This window comes from Ovis aries, chromosome 16 (assembly GCF_016772045.2).
Source record: "Ovis aries strain OAR_USU_Benz2616 breed Rambouillet chromosome 16, ARS-UI_Ramb_v3.0, whole genome shotgun sequence".
NCBI lineage: Eukaryota > Metazoa > Chordata > Mammalia > Artiodactyla > Bovidae > Ovis > Ovis aries.
Window position 1 is genome coordinate 2,409,394 of NC_056069.1, and position 6,022 is coordinate 2,415,415.

Consider the following 6,022-nt stretch of genomic DNA (forward strand, 5'->3'; position numbering starts at 1 on the left):
GTACACTTTTGAACAAGGAAACAAGTAATGGTTTTGCTTTGAACCAGTCTTTACTAAGCATTGCACTGGGGGCATGTTGTACATCAGTGACCCCAGCTGACCCTCACATCACCTCTACCAGGTAAGGACCACAGACATTCTGTTTGCACAACAGTGAGACAGGCAAAGCCAAAAGTTCCCGCTGACAGGGTGGCCCCAACACCCTTCTCTTTCACAGCCCACGTATCATAGGCAACCAAGACACGGGCGCTTCCTTTCCTTCCCCACCTGCTGTTTGGCTTGGCTTTCTGTTTGGACAGGCTCATTCCCTGGAAGAGGAGCCCAGCTCTACAGAGCTGCAGAGAAGCAGCTTGGTGGACGCCGGGAAGCTCCCAGTCCCAACTCCATCAGCCAAGAGCTGGCGGAGGCGTCCTGGACAAAGCCCTTTTACCTCTCTGAGGTCTCTGATTCCTCCTCAGAGGAACGGAGGTGGAGGTGATGTGATGGGTGCTCCTGCCCAGACACACTGTTTCAAGGACCCAGGGGTAGCAGGCCGAGTGATCAGTGCAGAGAGAACCCATAGCTCACAGGACGGAGAATTCTCCTCTTTCTTAGCCCCACCACGAACCTCACTCAGACCTATAGACCCTCAGGGCGCAGGGCAGGCTACGGCTGCACCCAGACTTTAGTAGGGGGGTAACAAGGACCACAGAACCTGAAATGTACTCGGATCTGGGATTTAGGCCCCTGGTCCATTGCTGAGAAGACAAATTTTAGATAACCAACACCTAGGTTGCAAGTTCAGACATATGGGGCTTCAGGTCTGTCTTGTCCCTTGCTAGCTATGTGACCCTGGGCAAATTACTGTCTCTCTGAGCCTTAGTTTCCCTGTCTATAACATGGGAATAGAATAGTGCTACCTCCAAGGGTGGATGTACTAAAACAAGGCTTAGAAAGCACGCCAGACTGAACCTCCAGGGCATAGCGAATGCTCATCCATGCTGCTGCTCCTGTGCTTTTGCCAAGAGCCGGGGGGCTGTGCTCCCCAGCTTCCGGTCCCCGCTGGACTCACCAGCCACTGCTGCCCATACTGGCTGGGAGCACCATTTGGGCTTCCTGGGTGCCTCAGTGGTAAAGAATCCGCCTGCCAATGCAGGAGATACAAAAAACACGCAAGTTCGATCCCTAAGTCAGGAAGACCCCCTGGAGTAGGAAATGGCAGCCCACTCCAGTATTCTTGCCTGGAGAATCCCACCGACAGAGGAGCCTGGAGGAACACAGCCCATGGGGTTGCAAAGAGTCAGACACGACTGAGCGTGCAGACATGTACCATGAAAAAACATTTGAGAAATGAAGGCTCTGCTCTGCTCATGGATTTTCAATTTAAATTTACCGAGTCCCTAATTATAATCTCAGCAAGAATGAAAGGACCTAGACCAGCAGGGGTTGTCGAAGACCAATTACTTGGCAATTTTCTTTTTTCCAGTGGAAGCAAGGGGAGGTGGAGGAGCAGGACACAGGAGGAGCTGATTCCTTATTCCTCCCCTTTCTCTGGGCTTAATGTTCTCTGCCCCATTGGCAAGGCTGGGTGGCTGCCTGGGAGCCAACTCAGTGCTTCTTTGGAGGGCAGCCACCAGAATAGTGTTTGGGGATGGTGGGGGGAGGGGAACTTGCAGTAGGTGGGGAGTTCCCCGTAAACTGACATCTCTTTGACATCCTCCTTTCTTGAAAAGCTTCCAGAGTCTGCTCTCCCTTCCTGCTTAACAGATAACTCTAGGGAACAAATCTATTTGATAGATCTTTATTTTTTTTTCCAAATTTCCAAAAGCAGAAAGCACACTTGCATAGAATTATCCAGAGTGCTTGTCAAAGAGTCAGGCCCCAAAATCTCACCGCAGACCTACAATATCAGCCTCTGTTGCCTGTGGGTTGACACTGGCATCTGCTCGTGGTTAGTGACCTGGGAGATGCTCAGAGACGCTGAAAACTAAGATCCGCTCCCCGCCCTGCCAGCGTGGGCTGTAAACTCCTTGAGAGCATCCTGTTTCCCCAAGGCAGCAAGATGCAAGGCTGCGCCCCATGTCTGATACCTGATGACCCGTCATTGCTCCTTGGGCAATTCAGCTCATCACTTCTTGGGTACTTTTAGTCACCAGCTTTGGAAGTAAGTGTCATATATGCAGAAAAGGATTGGTGAAGACTTGCTTTGTCTTCTGCACTGAGTGACCCAAACCAGTACATTGCTGTTTGCAGAGTATCCGATCCAGGAGTCTAAGCAAACATTTTTGAGTGTGAGAGCAAAGATGCCGGGCCTTAAAATTCTGGTTCCACCACCACTTACCAGCAAAGCAACTTGTCTCTTGAGGCACCTCTCCAGGCTTCAGCCTCCTCAGCTGTAAAAATAAGATAATAATAGAATTATCTCCTGGGAGGATAACTTGAGACTGTGTATGCGTGCCCACCAGTGCACACTCACATGCGTGCAGAAAAGCGTGTGCCCGCATGCACAGCACCTCGCAAAGTGTCGGGTGCACTGAATTATGAACTAGCTGTTGTTGCTGAAGGCTTAGTGGAGACGCACTAAGCGCAGTGCTGAGTGCCACAGCTGGGTTCTCTCTTTTAATCCTCGCCACAGGGCTTCCCAGGGGGCTCACCAGTGAGGAATACCCCTGCAGTGCAGGAGATGCCGAAGACTCAGGTTCGATCCCTGGGCCAGGGAGGATCCCTGGAGGGGGAAATAGTAGCCCACTCCAGTATTCCTGCCTGGAGAATCCCAGGACAGAGGAGCCTGAAGGGCTGCAGCCCATGGGGTTGCAAAGAGTCGGACACGACCGAGCAACTGAGCGTGCACACACGTGCATCTGGTAAGCAAGTTTTCACCCCGTTTTACAGAGGAGGGGACTGACACTCAAAGGGATGAAGTCACTGGTGCAAGGCTAAAGAAGCAGTAAGGTTGGAGCTGCTGGTTTCTTCATAAAATATTGACTCCTCTGTGTGTGCCAGGCTCTATTCCAGGCACTGGGGGTTTTGTGGTAAACAAGATAGAAGAGGTTCCTGGTACCTTGGCAGACACGTCTATTTAGGGGAGATTTGGAGACAAAATCGCCTAACTACAGAGCCTACAAGTCTGACCACCACTCATACTGCCTTCTTGATAGGTGGTGGGTCTTATGATCCTCATTAAGCACACAGCTAAGCCTCTCCCTTCCCCTGTCACTGTGTCTGGGTCCTGGAACTCTGTACTTGGAGGGACTTGCTGAGAAGAGCACCGATCCTGGGGGGGGGCGAAAGCCGACCGAGGGTAGAATACACACCACCAGGTTCAGGGAAGCGGTGTAGGATCTCACAAATTCTGAGTAGAAACAGCACTCATTTTCCAGTCAAATCTAGCCTTTGCTACTTCCTGAAAACATTCTCCAATGTCCATTGACATCTCCCCATTACTAGGGGGCAGAGCTGCTCCTCCCCTGAGCCCCTGACTCGCATCTTACCTGGAGCACCAGGGAAGGTCACCTCTGGCCAGATGGGCTGCAAGCAAGGAGTAGGAACTTGGGCTCCCTCTAGCGAAACAGGGGGAAACCCACTCTAGGCACAGAGCAGCCTCTGTGTGACTTCCTCAAGCAGGAGCTTCCCTGACAGCCCCGTTGGTAAAGAGTCTGCCTGCAATGCAAGAGACCCCAGTTCAATTCCTGGGTCGGGAAGATCCACTGGAAAAGGGATAGGCTACCTACTCCCACTGCGGTATTCTTGGGCTTCCCTGGGGGCTCAGCTGGTTAAGAATCTGCCTGAATCTACCTGCAATGCGGGAGACCTGGGTTCAATCCCTGGGTGGGGGAGATCCCCTGGAGAAGGGAAAGGCTACCCTCTCCAGTATTCAGCCCTGGAGAATTCTATGGACCAGTCAATGGGGTTGCAAAGAGTCAGACACGACTGAGCAACTTTCACCTTCACTTTCCCCATCAAGAAAACAGTGAGGTTGAGTGAGTCTTGGTCAAAACAGCCCCTCTAGTGCCAACCAACACAGCAGCAACTGCTCTCTCTTCTGAGGTTCTTGTCTCTGCACCCAGGCTTCCCCTAGCTGTGCGCACACAAATCTCTGGGTTCCAGCCCCATTGTAGCCCTCCTCAGGCTCCTCACCATCCTCTTTGCTACACCAAACAAGCACTTCTTCCCCTGCTGGGCAGCTGAGCTGGGCTTGCCCCTGGCCCCTTCCTGCTCACCCTCCTGCTCCCTACCTGCTGGGGCTGGGTCATAACAGAGGTTGGTCCTGAACCCCTTTTCCAGGCTCAGCTTTGTCTCCTGGAAGCCACCCCCATAGTATTTTTGGAGTCACTTAACATCCTAACGATTAGCAAACTTGCAACCAGAGGCTTGGGCTCGGCTGAGTCAACACAGGTCCCAACAGCAGTAGGGAGCAGGCCCTGGGCAATGCCACTTCCACGGGTCATGTGACCTCTTGGGGCTGCAGTCTCCTTGTCTGTAAACTGAAACAAAACGCTGAGGTTAAAAGGGACAAAATAAGGGAAAGCACTTTGGAAAGGATAATAAATGCACAAGCTGATATTAGTGTTTCTATGTTTGAAGCCAGGAAATCAGCTGAGATGGCTTATCCTTTAAGATTCCACTGGCTTTTTCTGGATGTTCCCCTTCACTACCACCACCTAGGGGGTCTCTTCCACTCTCAAGCTCTCACCATTACGGAGATGTTGGAGGGAGGAGAAGAGGTGGGGGATGGGGAGAGGGAGGGCGGGGTGTTCCCAGACACCTGGGCCTCTGAGCGCCTGTGGACCCTGAGCTAGGCCGGCTTAGGGCCTGCTTGGTTTCATGGGTGCCCTGATCCTGTTCCACATCAAATCTATCAGAATTTGCAACTCAATCTTTTCTCCTAATTTTCACTTTTAAAAATTTTGACAAGTCCCGGGTGTGTAGCCAAGGCATGCACGGGAAGCTTAGGGAGACAGGGGAAGTGTGCCTCGTGGCCACAGGCGACTGAAAGGTGAGTTCAGATGTCTCCCTGAACATCCCTCGGCTGTTCCCAATCCCCGGGGCCAGCCTCCATCCCCCCCTCTCCTAAGCCTTCTTCAGCTCTCTCCCACCCCCAGTTCAGATCTCTTCAGGGACCTGAACCTCCACAAAGGCAATCCCTTCCCTGAGAGGAATGTGGGTGCCAGCTGAGAGCATAATAGCTTCCTTCTCTCCTCTTCTTGTGTCTGTCTCTGCACTTCCTGTCCGTGTGTAAGGGACAGGAAAGAGTGAGGGCCGATACTACTTCAGGGAGGGGTGTGTGGAGGCCACAGGGAGGGGTGTTTGGAGGCCACAGAGAGGGGCTCCTAGGCGGCACAGAGCTCCATCCCCATAAGCGGAGGGGTCTCAGCTCCTCAAGTCAGGAAATCCAACTTAATTAGGCTTTTTCTCATCTAATACAGGTTTGTCCTGAGATGACCTAGCTTATTGACACGTTAGGGGAGGCAGGACCTGTACACTTTCCAACTCAGGCCGAAGCCACAGAAGTAAAAGGGCCCTAGAAATGCCTCCAGACCCATTGTGTCTGGGCCTTTGTCCTCCTGCTCTGGAATCTCTGAAGCCCAGGGACGCCCAGCTCTCAGACGCTTGGCCAGAGTCAAGGGATGTGAATGGAGCTTGTAAGTTAGGCAGTGGGACTCACCGTCATTCCAGATTCCAGAGCACTCCCCGAGGAATCAGAACATCCTGGAAGAGCAGCCACAGCTTCTGGGATTTTCACCTGTACAGTGGCCAACATCAAAACAACAGCAACGGCACCTGTGAATACTAATAACTGCCCTTATTTGAGTGCTTATTATGTGCCAGGTCCTTATACACACTTTTCCACTGAATACGGTAATCATAGGCTATAGGGAGCCTCATTTTACAGAGTGAGGAATGGAAGAACTGAGGCTTAAGAGCTTCCCTTTGTCGAAAGGTGATACAGCTAGGAGGCCCATCGCCTGATCCTACTCCGTATTCTCAATTTAGAAATGAACCGCTCAGGTGTTTTATTTACTCCTCACCTGGATGTTGCCAG